At 47.5% G+C, this 17,284-nt stretch overlaps 1 pseudogene; it reads left to right on the forward strand.

Moving 5' to 3' along the window:
• The first annotated feature begins 15,199 nt into the window (after positions 1-15,199).
• Positions 15,200-15,285, forward strand: LOC111823249 (annotated as a pseudogene).
• The last annotated feature ends 1,999 nt before the right edge of the window (positions 15,286-17,284 follow it).

Raw genomic sequence — 17,284 nt, forward strand, 5'->3', positions numbered from 1 at the left:
GTCAGGCCAGCGCCCCGCCCGCTCCGCCCGCCGGCCCACGCCTCTCATTTGCATGGGAGTCCCCGCCCCCGGAGCGCGCCTCGGCGCCCCACGCTTAAGAGATCGGCGCTCGAGTTGGAGCGGAGCCGGAGCGCGGGAGCCGCGCGCGGGCCACGCCCCGCTCTCAACCCCTCAGGCTTTCCTCCAGACTTTAACAAGTGCCCCCCACCTCAACCTCCCACCCCTCCCACTTCCCCTCTGCCCGCCTCCCCTGCCCCCTACGTGCGAGCGGCATCCGCGCGGCACCCGGCCACCTCGGCTGCGATCTGCTCTCTTGGCAGCACCTCCTTACTCCGCGGCCGGCGGGGCTTGGCGTCTGCCGGTCCGCCTCCCCTGCCCCTGCCCCTGCCCCTTCCCCAGAACTCGACAGCTCTTGCCGGGGTCTTCTCTGCGGAACCGCACCGCGCTGTGCTCTGCCCAGAAAAAAAGAAAAGGGGAACCAGAGGGCTTAAGCCTGGAGAAGTCGAGACCAGGGCCCTGCAGTCAGCCTCTTGCAAACTGTTCTGGCCTCGCACTCCAGGGCTTCGCTGACCTTCCCCTAAGGTCAGCGGTACTTTGCCCCAGCCCCAGCTCCAGGCTTCCTTCGGTCTGTGGCTGCCCCGGGTGGAGGGGAAGTCAGGAAATGAGACTATAGCAGTGGTTCTCAACCTTCCTAATGCCGACCCTTTAATACAGTTCCTCATGTTGTGGTGACCCCCAATTTCATTGTTACAAATGGAACATAATTAAAGCATAGTGATTAATCACAAAAACAATATGTAATTATATATGTGTTTTCCGATGGTTTTAGGTGACCCCTGTGAAAGGGTCGTTCGACCCCCACAGGGGTCGCCACGCACAGATTGAGAACCGCTGGGCTATAGAATGTGCCTGCAGATAGAAGGGCCAGCATCTGGCCTGGGCTGATTTCACGTCATTACCATTTATAACACAAGCATGGAGCATCTACGGTGTGCCAGGCACTTGTTCTGTGCCAGGCACTAGTTCTAGGCGAAGGGTGGGCAACCTTTTTGTGAGTGCGTGCCAAAACCAGCAAAATCTCTGACTCAAAATTCTGCGTGCCAACCCTAATTTTTTGAGAACATGTTATGCCTACTTGCTATCTCTTAAGGTGTACGTATGTGAAGAACCTTGAAGAAATAATAAAATTCATTCGAGCGACAAAAACACAGTATATGATGATGAAAAATACATTTATTTTTTAATGTATACATGTACACTGATAGTCCGACAGAAAACTTTATGACTCCGTTTGATATTATCAGTGGGACTTTTGCTGCTGCATCACTGATGACAGAGATTTTACATCAGGTTTATATTTCGTGACCTTCAGAGATATGCACGAGCTACTACTTTCATCCATCAGGCTACTCCTATTACCAGACTTAACAAAATTCATCACTGAGAACAAAGATTCACAATTGTAAATGGAAGATTATAAGAGAGGGTCTCGTGTGCCAGCAAAAGTTACTGGCATGCCATGTTTGGCACGCGTGCCAGGGATTGCCCACCCCTGTTCTAGGCTCTGATAACATAGCATGAATAAGCCAAAGTCCCTGCCCACTGGAGTTTACAGTTAGAGTAGAAAACAAGCAATAAACAAGTAATCATATATATAACATTCTTACCTAAGGGGTGATGTCATTATTTCCGTATTACACATGAAGAGCTTGAGTCTAGGCACAAAGTTGGGTCCTTCCAAACCATCATCTGAACAGCAGACTTGTGTAACTTTGGTAAGGCAAGCTGATGTCTCTCAGCCCCAGTTTCTACATCTGTGAAATGAGGGTTAAATGAAATGAGGGTTAAATGATCATGCAGAGCCACTCCACTAAGGGTAGGAACACCTGGCCTAGGCACCCAGCACTGGAAGGTTCTTTGCCTGTGTAGTTGTTGTTGTTGCCTGTCCTTCCAGGACCAAGCCCATAACCCCAAATTGGGGTGGTGACTGGCCAGCTGGGGCAGCTGCATGTGGAAACTGGAGCTGAGAGGCGGGCACCAGGCCTGGCCTAGCCCTAAATGACTGCTTCCTGGACAGCCCTGCCTTGGTAGCAGCTGGCAACTATGAATTGAGCACTCAAGGAGTATGGGGAAGAGAGTGGCTTCTGCCCTATCAGGGAGAAGGAGACAGACAAACATCCTTATAATAACTGCAGAAGTGCACTGAAGGGAGCATCGGGTGCCAATTTGCCCACTGGGTCTCAGAGCAAGTTTTTTTCGCAGCCCTGGAGACACAGAATCCACTTTCCTCTGTGCCTGCACAAATCCTGTGTTTATTTTTGTTTTAGTATACTATTTGCCAAAAAAAGCAACAATCAATACCAGCCTGAAAGAGTCTAAACCAGCCGTGGGCAAACTACGGCCCGCGGGCCGGATCTGGCCCGTTTGAAATGAATAAAACTAAAAAAAAAAAAAAAAGACCGTACCCTTTTATGTAATGATGTTTACTTTGAATTTATATTAGTTCACACAAACACTCCATCCATGCTTTTGTTCCAGCCCTCCGGTCCAGTTTAAGAACCCATTGTGGCCCTCGAGTCAAAAAGTTTGCCCACCCCTGGTCTAAACAGTCCTACAGGCTATGAGAGGTGTCCTGATAGTGGAGTCCTGATTCAATTAATTGATGGCAGAGGGCGTGCATATTGGCCAGTGTGGAGCAGTCCCATGCACCTCGGTGTCTCACTTTATATTCCACAGTGAGTGTCAGGTTTTCAGGAACAGGAGCCTCAGGATGGGCACTGGCCAACACAGAATAAAAGCAGAAAGCAGGACCCTTGACCCACTGTTCCTGCCATCTGCCCGGCCAGGAGGAGCCACCTGCATGGGCTTACCTCAGAGCAAGCCCAGCTCTCAGGGTGGCTACCGCCCACCCCACCTCACCTCTTCCCAGCTGGCTTTAGGACCAGTGCTGTCCCCTTGGCACTTTCCCATTCAATTATCGACCAATTGGCTATTTTTATTTTGCTCTTTTCAGACTGTCTGTACTCAGAGACTCTGTACATATGCACTGAGTCCAGTGACAGAAGCCAACAAGGGAAAGGAAAATATAAGCTATTGAGATAATTGAGTGGTGAGGGTCTGGCAGGAAAAATCAGTCTTTGCTAAAGTTCATTTAAATACACCCATGGCCCTAGCTCCGTTGTCAGCAAACCGCAGCTTGAGAGCCACATGCGGCTCTTTGGCCCCTTGAGTGTGGCTCTTCCACAAAATACCACGTGTGGGCGCGCGCATACAGTGTGATTGAAACTTTGTGGCCCATGCGCAGAAGTCGGTATTTTGTGGAAGAGCCACACTCAAGGGGCCAAAGAGCCGCATGTGGCTCGTGAGCCGCAGTTTGCAGAGCAGCAGTTTGCCGACCACTGCCCTAGCTGGTTTGGCTAAGTGGAAAGGGCATCGGCCTGCGAACCAAAGGTCCCAGGTTTGACTCCAGTCAAGGGTACATATTTGATTACAGGCTCCTTCCTTGGCGCCTCCCCCACCCTCACTGCCCTGGTTGAGGCTCGTGCAGGAGGCAACCAATCGATGTGTTTCTCTCACATCAATGTTTCTTTCTGTCTTTCCCTCTGTCTTCTACTCTCCTGAAAATCAATGGGAAAACATCCTCGGGTGAGGATTTTAAAAAATAAATAAATACACCCATGCACGATTATATCCATATCTGAGGTTAATGAATAGGGCAGAACCAACGAAGCAAAGAAATGAGATTTCTCTTTGCCCTCTCAGCACCTTTGATCTAGCAGAGACTCCCTTGGTAAAAGAGAAATGCAGTGTGAAGCGGTGTCACAGCAGGTACTGGAGGCCCAGACGAGTTCAAATGCATTTACTGACGGCCTGTGTTCCTGGTTAGGTCATTTAACCTTCCACACCTGCAGAGTTGAAAAACCTCCCACAGAACGGTGAGGACAACATGGAGACAGAGACCTACTAACAGGAAGAGGCAGGACGCCTGGAAGCGTGTGTGTGGCTCCTGTGAACCAGGCTGTGGAAGAGACAGAATGTAGCCAGCAAATGAGAAGCCTCACTCCTCTGGGGGCAGACCTGGTTCTCTGCCTCCAGGTGGAAGCCCTCACTCATCTGAGTTGCCGCCATTTGCAAGTAAGAAGTTTGGGGGTCTCTCTCGGCGGGGTTCTGATACCTGACCCCTGAGCGTCTCCAAGCACTCTATTGGGGAGATCTTGGATCTGACAGGTTCTCTCCGGTTAGGCCCCGTGGCAGCAGGCCTACGCCTCCATGGTTGAGGCTGCTGCTCTCTGGTCCTGTGCAGACAGTCTCGAAGGTCCATCAACCCTTCTTCTGTACCTGGTGTTGTGCTGACGCTGAGGTTCAGATGGTGAACGGGTCTGGGCTTGTCACCTGGGATCTCCACTCCCTGGGATGTGGCCCTTCCGGCCTGGATTCTTCTCCATCTTTAATTTCTGGGTGTCCAAGGTAGGAAACTGCTGGCAGAGAAGTGCCTGTCTGCTGTCGGAGCTCAGAGCCTGGGCAGAGTCCCTCGGGGGACGCTGTGGGTCCTGGGGTCCCTGAACCTGGATGGGAGCAATGGGGCACCTCAGAGTGAGGCTCCAGCCACTGTCACTACATGCCGTGGCCCCACCTGCCATCCATGATCTACAGTGAACCTGAGCGTTTACTGGACGCATGCAAACCATTAAATTGTCTCAGGAGGGGAGGCGCACTCATCCTTCCGCAAAGTGAGCCTGGGGCCAGCTGGGGTGGTACCAGCTCTGGTCATCCCAGTAATAAGAGCACGAGGACCCAGTGCCGCAGTTTCCACCTGGAGCAGGCACTTCACTGAGTCAGAGGAGGGGTGAAGACATTCAGTCAGCGGGTCCAGGCCCATGGAGGGTACCAGAGCAGCGAGGGAGGAGAGTGCATATTAACTGGGCAGCTTCAAGACTTCCGTGGCCGTAGCACAGGTTGTTCTGCTGTGGGGCAGGACCACAGGAGGCAGGATGCCCCACCGTGGGGGGTCAGGCACAGTTCTGGGCCATGGAGTGCCTGTGTGACTGGGACTCTGGGGACATTCCTGAGTGCTCAGGAGACAATGCCTGGCCCTGGTTCAAGAGCCCAATAAACATGATCAGTAGCCATGACAATGACAAATGATGGGGCCGAAATTTTTAAGAGGACACTCACATTCCCTTAGCTCCAATGTGTCTCTGTCAAACGCCAGCCCCGGGACTGTTTTTTCTCTTCCTCTTCCTGTGGAGGGAGAAACTCAGAGGAGGAGAATGAGGAAGAAGGGAGGCTGGGGGTGGGTAAAACTGGTGGAGGTGCGGCAGGAGGGCTTTCACGGCAACAAAGGGCTCAGGCTGCCAAGGCTGGCAAGGGAGAAAGGGACGCCTGATGGCATGGAAGGCAAGGCCTCCTAGGAAGCCCCTGTGGTACCGAGGTCCCTGTGAGGAGTCCCAGGCAGAACAGGGCCTGAGAAGCCCCTCCACCCGCCACCGGGGACCAGGGCTCTGCTGGCTGTCTCTCCTTTCTGCCTCCTTCCTCCCTGGTGTGCTGCAGCGCCCTCTGTCCTCAAGACTGGCCGCCCCGGCAAGCTTTTCCTTCTTCCTCTCAAAACAGAGGCCCCCCTCCCCTTTTCCCCCAGGATGACAAATGCTTAGTATTTACAAAGGAAGGCTTAAGAACAAAGTTCTTGGAGTCAGTGTCTCTAGTTTCTGACCCTTTTCCTTAGTTGGCCAATGGAGAAATGCTACAACAGCCATGTCATGCCCTGTCCCTCCCCAGCCAGTGAATTGGGTAACGCACTTTGTTTGCCTCTGAGGGCTTCACATTCCTGCATTTTTAGAATGAGGACCCAGAGACCCTTCTAGTTGTATTGAAAGGACTAAACGAGCCCACGCCTGAGAGCTTCTCCCTAAAAATTGGTTTCTTTTCCTTCTCGTGGGCCAGGATTTCACATGACATTTCATTCATTTATTCATTTGTGTATTTTTATATTTTTACTGGGCTTTTAAAATGCTCAGTTATACCTGTTCATTGCAACAAATTCACATGACACAGAGTGTATAAAGTAGAAAATGGAAGGTCTTCTGCCCCCCCCCTCCCCCCACTGTCTACCTCTTCATTTTTTTTCTCTTCCCTGCTCTGGACTGGAGTGAGAGTCCCTCAAGGCCAAACCTGTGTCCTGGTCATCTCTGTATTGGAGCTCAGCATTCCATCTGCATTTGTGGCATGAATTGGATTTCCCTTTAAAAGGGGGTAGGAATAGTAATGTTGGGGGACAGGGGTGGGAAATGGGGAGGAACAATTTAGCCAGTAGCTCTCTCTATAAAATTACAACTGAGAAAACTCTTTCATGGGACTATAGTTACATGTTGATATAATTTCTGCTCTATCCTATTTCTTTAAAAAAAATCTGATCTTGACCCAATTACATTGATTTCTTGACTGATCCACAATTTGAAAAATACTGGTCCCATTTGTGGCTCATGACGTCCACTGGAATTGCCTTTGGAGGAAGCCTGGGAGGGTGGGTGGGCTAGAATGTTCTCCATGTAAGTGGCACCACACCCACCATACCTGGCATAATACACATGAGGCAATAAATCACCCCAGGTCAGAAGTTAGGCAGGTTCCTGACTCCCGAATCTCGCTGTCTCTAGACCTATCCAGAAGGGGAGACAGCCTTTGAGATCTTCTTCCCTGAGTGTTGAGATATTCTCAGGTTTGCTCCAACATTTGCCAAGGCACCAAATCCCTGGAGAGCCTCCCGCAACCAGCTCACCTTGCTAGGCTTCAGGGCCTTTATTTTATCTCTAACGTGAGGGCACTGGATCAGATCATCAGGTTCTATCCTAATTTAAATTCTTTTATGCATAATTCTTCCTGGGCAAACAAGGGCGGAAGGTAAAGGCAAGATCAAGCTCAGATGTGAGTAACTGCTGTCCTACTTCCACTTCCTGTCCCCTTCTCCTGACAACAGTTACCTTCCTTCCTTCTGGGGACCTGTCCCACCTCCACTTCCATGGGTTCTAGATGGATAGGCAACTGACCAGGCCTGGAGAAAAGCTCCCAGGCCACAGCTGACCAAGGGTGGGCAATCAGGAGTCCAGCCTGGGCTTTTATACATATTTCCATGTCTTCCATATTCTATTGGTCATATGGATCCAAACTGATATACTGTGAGAGGGGACTATACAAGGGCATAAATAGCAGGTGGCAGGGATCACTGGGGTCCATTTGGAGCTGGCTATTTTAGGAGGTGAGGGGAAATCCTCTCTACTGAGCAACTGATGAACTTCCCCCACCCAGACCCCTAATAGTTTCTTTTTCTCTTTAATGTATGTTTATTGGTTTCAGACAGGAAGGGAGAGGGAGAGAGAGATAGAAACATCAATGATGAGAGAGAATCATTGATCGGCTGCCTCCTGCATGCGCCCCAACCAGGGCCCAGGCTGGGAAGGAGCCTGCAACCAAGGTACTTGCCTTTTACTGGAATCAAACCCGGGACCCCTGCAGTCTGTAGGTTGATGCTCTATCCACTGAGCCAAACCAGCTAGGGCCCCCAACAGTTTCTTTTAAAGATTGGAAATTTGGTCTTACTGGGGTGATAGTTGGGGTCAGAGGGCCTGTTCTCTGCTTAGATAAACACATACATTAAAATTAAATCACCAAAATTAAAATACTGATTTTTTCCCTTCTCCAAAACATAATTGCTCATAATTCCCTTCTATCAGCATATGGCAATTCCATCTTTCCAGTTGCTGTAGCCAAAATCTTCAAGTCATTCTTTATTCTTTTCCTTTTCTAATTCCACTGTCTGATCCTTCAGCAAATCCTGTTGGCTGCACCTTGAAAATACATCTAAAATCCAGTTACTACCCCTCTCCACTTCTTTTGTCTCCCCCAGGCCCCAGGCACCCCCCTTTCTCCCTTGGATTCCCAATACACCTTGTCTTGCTTTCGCCCTTCCCCGCCTACAATCTGTTCTCAAGGCAGCAACCAGAGTGATACTTTAAAAACATAAATTTGCCCTAGCCGGTTTGGCTCTGTGGATAGAGCATTGGCCCAAGGACGGAAGGGTCCTGGGTTTGATTCAGGTCAAGGGCATGTACCTCAGTTGCAGGCTAGATCCCCAGCCCTGGCCAGGACACATGTGAGAGGCAACCAGTTGACGTGTCTCTCTCACATCAATGTTTCTTTCTCTCCGTCTCTCCCCTTCCCTTCCACTCTCTCTAAAATCAATGGAAAAATATCCTCGGTCAGGATTAACAAAACAAAAAAACCACAAAAACATAAATTAGATTATAAACTTGCTCTGATCAAACCTTCCAGAGGCCCTCAGTTTCTTTTTTGAGAGAGAGAGAGAGAGAGAGAGAGAGAGAGAGAGAGAGAGAGAGAAGCGTCAATGTGAGAAACATCAATTGGTTGCCTTCTGTACTTGTTCCAACCAGGGACTGAACCCGAAACCCAGGCACATGCCCTGACCAGGAATTGAACCAGCAACCTTTCGGTGCACGGGATGATGGCCAACCAACTGAGCCACTCTGGCCCAGCGGCCCTCAGTTTCTTTTGAAGTAACAGCCACAGCCCGACCGGTGTGGCTCAGGGGTTGAGCGTTGACCCATGACTGGTTCGATTCCTGGTCAAAGCACATGCCTGGGGTTGTGGGCTTGAACCCCAGTAGGGGGCTTGCAGGAGGCAGCTGATCAATGATTCTCTCTCATCATTGATGTTTCCAACTCTTTCTCTCTCTCTCTCCCTTCCTCTCTCTGAAATCAATAAAAAAAACCATGTTAAATAAATAAATAAATAATAAAGTAACAGCCATAGTCATGACATTGGCCTTCAAACTGATTTAGTCTTTTTCTTTTTTTTAAAAAAAAATATATTTTTATTGATTTCAGAGAGGAAGGGAGAGGGAGAGAGAGATAGAAATATCAATGATGAGAGAGAATCATTGATCGGCTGCCTCCTGCACACCCTCTACTAGGGATTGAGTCTGCAACCTGGGCATATGCCCTTGACCGGAATCGAACCTGGGACCCTTCAGTCCACAGGCCGGCACTCTATCCACTGAGCCAAACTGGGCAGGGCTAGTCTTTTTCTAAATATGTAAACATGTTTAAGTAATTTTATTATTTTTAGCCGAAACCGGTTTGGCTCAGTGGATAGAGCGTCGGCCTGCGGACTGAAAGGTCCCAGGTTTGATTCCGGTCAAGGACATGTACCTGGGTTGCGGGCACATCCCCAGTAGGAGATGTGCAGGAGGCGGCTGATCGATGTTTCTCTCTCATCGATGTTTCTAACTCTCTATCTCTCTCCCTTCCTCTCTGTAAAAAATCAATAAAATATATTTTTTAAAAAAAAGTAATTTTATTATTTTTAATTAAGTTTATCGGGCTAACATTGGTTAATCACATTACATAAATTTCATGTGTACAACTTTATGACACCTGTATGTTGCACCACCCGAAGTCTAGTCTACTTCCATCACATTATTATCTGACCCTCCTTCCTTCGTCATCCTTCCCCCACCCCTGTTCTCCTCTGGTAACTACCATTCTGTTTGTATCTATGAGTTTGTTTATTTTGCCTGTTTTTTGTTGTTGTTGCTTTTTGTTTTACATTGGCATTTAGTTCTAATCTAATTAAAGAAGAACAGAAGGTTCTTTTGGGGAAGTGATATGATGGAAACTAAAAATTTGGAAGGTTAATTGTTGGCAGTATGTTGGGTAGATGGGATGGGGGACAGTCTAGTTAAGAAGCTGCCATTGTAATCCAGAAGTGAAGGCCCAAATAACAATAAAAATAGCTACAATCTTCCCAGCAGTGTGGCTCAGTGGTTGAGAGTCAACCCATAAACCAAGAGGTCACTGGTACAATTTCTTTTTTTTTTTTATTAAATCTTTATTGTTCAGATTATTACATCTTTTCCAGTTGGGTGTTTTTTGCTTCTTCGCATTTCAAATCTTTTTTTTTTTTAATATATTTTATTGATTTTTTACAGAGAGGAAGGGAGAGGGATAGAGAGTTAGAAACATCGTTGGGAGAGAAACATCGATTAGCTGCCTCCTGCACATCTCCCACTGGGGATGTGCCCGCAACCCAGGTACATGCCCTTGACCGGAATCCAACCTGGGACCTTTCAATCTGCAGTCCGACGCTCTATCCACTGAGCCAAACCGGTTTCGGCAGCATTTCAAATCTTTGACTTGATTCTTGCGCTCCTCTGGTCTGCTGTTGGGAGTCTGTATAATATTCTTTATTTCAGTCAGTGTATGCTTACTTTCTAGATGGTTCTTTATCACACCATCGAGGGTCTCATTAGATTTCCTGTACATCTCATCAAGTTTATCGACAGACTCTAGAAGCCTCTTGAGAGACCTCAAAAGTGTGGTTCTGAACTCAATATCCTCCCTTGATAGTTTTGTCCTGTTTCTTTGTCCCCGCATTTTTTACGCTTTCTTGGTACACCCCCTAGTGGTCTTTGTGCGCAGTCTTGTTGTAGTTAAGCCTTGATTGTTGTAGTTAATACTAGAGGGATTTGACCTCCAGGCCGACTGGCTGTGATAATCAGCTTTGTCTGCAGTGGAAGAACTTGTGTCCTCTAAGGAGGTGCTAATCTAGCCTTTGCCTGAGGCTATCCGGCAAATGGCTCTGTGCAGGGCTTGGGCGGGGCGGGTCCCATGGGATCAACAGGGCGGAGGAGGGAGCAGTTATGGCTGCTCTCAGTCCGTCCCCAGGGGCTCTGCCTCTCTGTCCAGCAACCGCTGCAAACCTCAGAGGGACAGTAGCCAGACAGTCCTGCTTCTCCCGTTTGAGTCTGGGTCCCTAGAGACTCGCCTGGATCTGGAGCTCAGAGTCTGAGGCTCCCTCCGGATTGAAACAGTCAACCGCGCCCTCAGCCACCAGCTCAAGCTGCGCGCACTCCGCACCTTAGTATTTTACTTCAGCACTGTGCCTCCTCTGATTCTCGGTTCCTCCTAGTTGTAGAACTTCCACTCAGCCAGCCTTCCTGTGGTTCTGGGTGATGTCCGTTCCGTCTTTTAGTTGTATTTTTGAAGTGGTTGTTCGAGGTAGCAAACTCCGTCGTTAACCTATGCCGCCATCTTGGGTTTTTTTCCACTGGTACAATTTCTACTCAGGCCACATGCCTGGGTTGCCGCCTCGATCACCAGTAGGGGGCTTGCAGGAGGCAGCCCATCAATGATGCTCCTCTCTCATCAATGTTTCTATCTCTCTATCCCTCTCCCTTCCGCTCTCTCTAAAATAAATACTTTTTTTTTTAAATTTAATTGATAATGACATTCTTTTTTTTTTTAATGTATTTTATTGATTTCTTACAGAGAGGAAGGGAGAGAGATAGAGAGTTAGAAACATCGATGAGAGAGAAACATTGATCAGCTGCCTCCTGCACATCTCCGACTGGGGATGTGCCCGCAACCAAGGTACATGCCCTTGACCGGAATCGAACCTGGGACCTTTCAGTCCGCAGGCCGACGCTCTATCCTCTGAGCCAAGCCGGTTTCGGCTAAAATAAATACTTTAAAAAAATAACTACAAGCGCAGCCCAGTTGGCTCAGTGGATAGAGCGTCGGTCTTCGGACTGAAGGGTCCCAGGTTCGATTCCAGTCAAGGGCATGTACCTTGGTTGCAGGCACATCCCCAGTGGGAGGTGTGCAGGAGGCAGCTGATTGATGTTACTCTCTCATGGATGTTTCTAACTCTCTATCCCTCTCCCTTCCTCTCTGTAAAAATTCAATAAAATATATATATTTTTAACATAACTCCAATTTATTGAGTGCTATGTACTAGGCACTATGCCTTCCACATCTTTCTTCCTTTAAATATTCATAGCATTCTGTGAGGTAGGTGTTATTATAACTCTCCTTTTTACAGGTAGAAAAACTGGATCCCAAAGAGGTTATTTAAGGTCATGCAACTAGGCAAGTTCAACAAAGCCAAGAATTGAAACCCAAACCTGTCTCTGTGCAGTGAATTCCAAGTTGTTATTTTCACTGAGAAATGTTGAAACCAAGAGACATTGTACAAGTTTTCATGATAGAAAATAGAAATCTTCCCCTGGCCAGTGTGGGTCAGTGGTTAGAGTGTTGGCACGCTCAATGAAGGGTCATGGGTTCCATTCCCTGTCAAGGGCACGTACCTGAATTGCCAGTTTACTCCCTGCCCCAGGTTGGGTCGAAGAGCGTGCTGGAGGCAACAGTCGATGTGAGATCTCACATTGATGTTTCTCTCTCTCTCCCTCCCTCCCTTCCTTCCTCTCTCTCTGAAAAGCAATGGAAACACATACCCTTCGTGAGGATAAATAAAATAAAATAAAATAGAAATCTTTACTACAAAGCAGCTATGCATGAGTCAGTTGTTTAAAGAAATACCATATGGAATTCAATTTAAAGAAATACAACCACCTTTTTTGCAATTAGGCTCCTTACACATTAATCTTCAGTTTTTACCAATTATTGCTTAGTCTAACCTTGACCTCCTGGCTTGCCTCCAGAGCCAACAACCCTCAATCTGCGATTTGGAAGTAGCCGTCATCAGGTTGGCTCAGGACTTTGGGCCAGTAAACATGAAAGCCCCCAGGAGTGCTCCCTACAACCCCAAGGCTTCCACTCATCCTAAAGGGCTTGCCATTCCTTGAGGTGATGGGCTCTTCCTGCTGCCAGAATGGAAATTTCCAACCTCATGCACACTGTCCCTTGGCTTCTGCCATAGCGGCAGGTCAGCTCACCCATGCACTCCTCCACCCACCCAGCTCCTGGAGAGCTCAGGGCTTCTCCACCGGCTCATCTCCCACAGGCAGAAGGCGAATGAGGAAGATTATTCCCACCAAAGCCGTTTCTTTGCTGTTTGGTCTTCAAAGCAATAGTTTATCATATTTCTTTTTAATCCTCAACCAAAGATATTTTTAAAAAATTAATTTTAGCCGAAACCGGTTTGGCTCAGTGGATAGAGGGTCGGCCTGCGGACTGAAAGGTCCCAGGTTCGATTCCGGTCAAGGGCATGTACCTGGGTTGCGGGCACATCCCCAGTTGGGGATGTGCAAGAGGCAGCTGATCGATGTTTCTCTCTCATCGATGTTTCTAACTCTCTATCTCTCTCCCTTCCTCTCTGTAAAAAATCAATAAAATATATTTTAAAAAAAATTAATTTTAGAGAGAGAGGGAAGGAAAGAGAGAAACGTAAGCACCCCAACTGGGGATCGAACCCCTGACCTAGGTATATGCCCTGGCCAGGAATCAAACCCGAAAACTTTTGGTGTACGAGACGACACTCCAACCAACTGAGCCACCTGGCCAGGGCTATCATATTTCTAATTATAAACCCCAGTGACAGGATTTGCACATTACACATGTCTACTCTGTACCCCAGATCCCTGAGTGATTTCCACTTTATTTAATAAACCTCTTCTCACATGTGTACTTTCTTCCAAAGGGACCAAACCCACTTTCCCAAACCCATTGCAGAACACAAGCAGGCAAGCCTTCACAAAGCTGTACAAACAGTAGTAATTTGGATACGGATAGAACTCTCTAGAGTCCACAGTGTGCCTGTGCATTGCTTATACAATCTTACACGGAATGGCTCGCAACAATCCAGTGTGGTAGGTGTCATCACTTCCAATTGGCAGAGAGGAGATTTGAGGCTCAGAGAGATTACATAATGTGCCTAAGGTCATACAAAAGAGCCAGGTCTCAAAAGGTCAGATGTTTGCATTCCAACTCAAATGTGCCGGAATTCTTCTCCCTCCTCCCCACCCACTCTGCAATGCTTGGTGAACCTTATGCTCCAGCTCTGTGACAAGCCGGCACCTGGATGCCTGGAGGCAGTCCCTAATTGGTGGGACTTCTGCCACTTCATCAGTCACGGCAGATCTGAGATCTGGGCCTCAGGAATTGATTTTTATCAATTCACTGAAGGGCAAACAGATTGGGGAGGGTAACTCGCACTGACTAAACAAGTAACTGAGTGATAAACCCAAATGCTAATTTCTTAATTAATATACTAATATCAGAATAAAATAATATACTGATACTAATTCCTTGATATATTGGGAAATTAAACTGCTAAGAGAGCTAGGATGTTAAGTGGGAAGTCTTTACTAATGCGTTGGGCAGTAGGCTGACATGCTCTGGCATATTCTCATCCCCTGCCTGTTCCTCTAGATTGCAGACTCTTTCTTTTTAGTTATGAAAACACTGTATTGAATGGGCCACAATGAACTTTACTAGATTATAGTTAATTACAGTTTTCATTCCTTGGAGAAAACTTAGAAAACAACATAAATGCATACCCAGCGTATTTCCTAATCATCTCCAAGGGAGATTTTTAAAAGCTTTTTATTACAGAGCTGGAGGGACTCCGCACATACCCATAATCCTGCTTCAACATCCATCAACATCCTGCTTTTTTCATCTATCCCACCCTCCCCCCAACACGCACACAATTTCCCCCAGACTATTTTATTTTATTTTTATTTTTTTCTTTTAATATTTTATTGATTTTTTACAAAGAGGAAGGGAGAGGGATAGAGAGTTAGAAACATCGATCAGCTGCCTCCTGCACACTCCCCACTGGGGATGTGCCCGCAACCAAGGTACATGCTCTTGACTGGAATCAAACCCGGGACCCTTGAGTCTGCAGGCCGACGCTCCATCCACTGAGCCAAACCGGTTAGGGCCCCCCAGACTATTTTAAAGCAAATCTCTAAATGTTATCTCTCAATTCAGATGCTGTATCCTGTTTGAAATTCAGTCTCTGAACTGAGTACAAATGCCCACCACACTCAGACATCGTGACGTCGCAATGAGATCCTAGATGTGAGAGGGCCCTGGTTCTGGAAATTGGCCGTGTATCAAACTCTCTGGGGAGATATTTTCAAAACCAAACCGCTGGGTCCTACCCCAGACCGATGAATTAGGTGTCTGGGAGTGGGAACCAGGAATCTGGGGATGCCAAAAGCACTCCTGGCTACTTAATTGAGGCTTGTTAGGAGGCCAGAATTTGTAAGTCTCCACTGGAAAGTAGCTAGTCAGTGTCCCATTCTATGCTCCAGGGTCTGCTCAGAGAACTGAAGGGACGGGGCAGGCCAACCTCGACCTGGGCTGAACATGGGCCCAACCTCAGAGCCCAAACTGGGTCCCTGAGGAGGGAGGAATGATGGTCCTGGCGGTGGGAGGGTGCTAGCTTTGCGCAGTGGCAGTATCGTAGCCAATGAGGTTTATCCGAGGCATGATTATTGCTAATTGAAAAAAATAAGAAGTGAAAAGTGGGAGGGAGAGGGAAGGATGGGGCCACGAGGCTGCCTTGGAGTCTCTGTCGTGGAGGGTAGCGTGGGCATCGGGCTCCAAGGTGCTCCTAAGTAAAGGTACCTGTTTGGCTTTGAAGACAGGAAAGTAGAGGAATCAGCCAGAACTGCTGGAACCCACAAATCGCATTGTGTATGAATGCCCCACGCCCTGAAGGTGTGCAACCCTAGGTCATGGGAGATGATTCCACCGAGACAGAGAGGAATATTAAGCAGCCGGAAGGATGGTAGGTCAAGACCTCACTGGGCTTTCAGAAGGTTCTAGGCACGTGTAGAGCAGTGTTGGAGGGGCATGGCTCCTTTTTCTCTTTCCCTTCACCGCCCCTCAACACCTTGACAGTGTAGAGCTTTATCTGAACCCCATACTTCAGGAGAGCAGCTACAGTCAAGAAATCCCCCCTACCCTCTGTGACGCCCCAACACCCCATTTTGAATTCTGAGAAATGGCTGACTTTAACAGAATTTTCCAAGGTAAGATCCACATACACCTTGTTTCGATGACTCAGGTAAGACCTTGTTGGTCACCTCCTTACCAGGCCACCTTCCTTTTCTTTTCTTTTTTATTTTTTAAATATATATATGTGTGTGTGTGTGTGTGTGTGTGTATTATATATATATATATATTGATTCTATATATATATATATATATATATATATATATATATATATATATATTGATTCTTTACAGAGAGGAAGGGAGAGGGATAGAGAGCACTGGGTATGTGCCTGCAACCAAGGTACATGCCCTTGACCAGAATCGAACCTGGGACCCCTGAGTCCACAGGCCATGCCCTTGACCAGAATCGAACCTGGGACCCCTGAGTCCACAGGCTGACGCTCTATCCACTGAGCCAAACCGGTTAGGGCCCACCTTCCTTTTCTTTAATACGTTCCTCATTAATGATCACTCTCCCTATTGCAAGAATCTGAACAAAATCATTGAATTTATTGTCCTGCACATTTTGTCTTTCACCCGCTCTCCTTTATTCCCCTTTTCTTCATCATAATGAATTTTACAATGAGAGATCTGCTGAGATAATCTATCAAAAATCCAGCTGGCAGTATAAATGCACTAAAGCCTCTGAAATGTATATTTAAAAATGGTTAAATGGGCCCTGGCTGGGTGGCTCAGTTGGTTGGAATGTTGTCCCGTACACCAAATGCAGGTTGATTCCTGATCAGGGCACATACCTAAGTTTTGGGTGTGGCAACTGATCTATGTCTCTCTCTGTCTCTGCCTTCTCCCTCTAGAAAGCAGTGAAAATGTATCCATGGGTGAAGATTCGGGGTGGGGGGTGGGGTGGGGGAGAGTTAAAATGGAAATTTCAAATAATGTATAGTTTACCACAATAAAAATTCCAGCTGACATAGACATACAATGGAAATAATTTTATCTAAAACAATTAGAACCCCTTCCATGTGTTGGGTAATGGGTTAGGCAGTGGTTCTCAACCTTCTGGCCCTTTAAATACAGTTCCTCATGTTGTGACCCCCAACCATAAAATTATTTTCGTTGCTACTTCATAACTGTAATGTTGCTACTGTTATGAATCGTAATGTAAATATCTGATATGCAGGATGGTCTTAGGCGACCCCTGTGAAGGGGTCGTTCGACCGCCAAAGGGGTCGTGACCCACAGGTTGAGAAACGCTGGGTTAGAGCGAGGGGGAAGTGGGCAGGGCCTGGAATGAGTAAGATCATTCTGTGGTCCAGAAGCTCCCCGCCTTGCCTGGAGACAAACATAATCTGCTAATTGAGCTACATTATTCAGGGTGACACATTGTAATAGACACGTGTACAACCTGATTTGAGCCAGGTTGTGAAGGGCCTTGAATTCTACACTAAGGAGTTTAGATTTTATTCTGTGGTAATTGGGAGCCCATGAATGGTTTTAAAGTGAGGGTGTGACATGGAATAGATTCTTTGCAATTCCTCATGTTTTATCACTAGACATCTGCTCTG

Source organism: Myotis lucifugus, unplaced genomic scaffold (assembly GCF_000147115.1).
Source record: "Myotis lucifugus unplaced genomic scaffold, Myoluc2.0 scaffold_430, whole genome shotgun sequence".
Classification (NCBI taxonomy): domain Eukaryota; kingdom Metazoa; phylum Chordata; class Mammalia; order Chiroptera; family Vespertilionidae; genus Myotis; species Myotis lucifugus.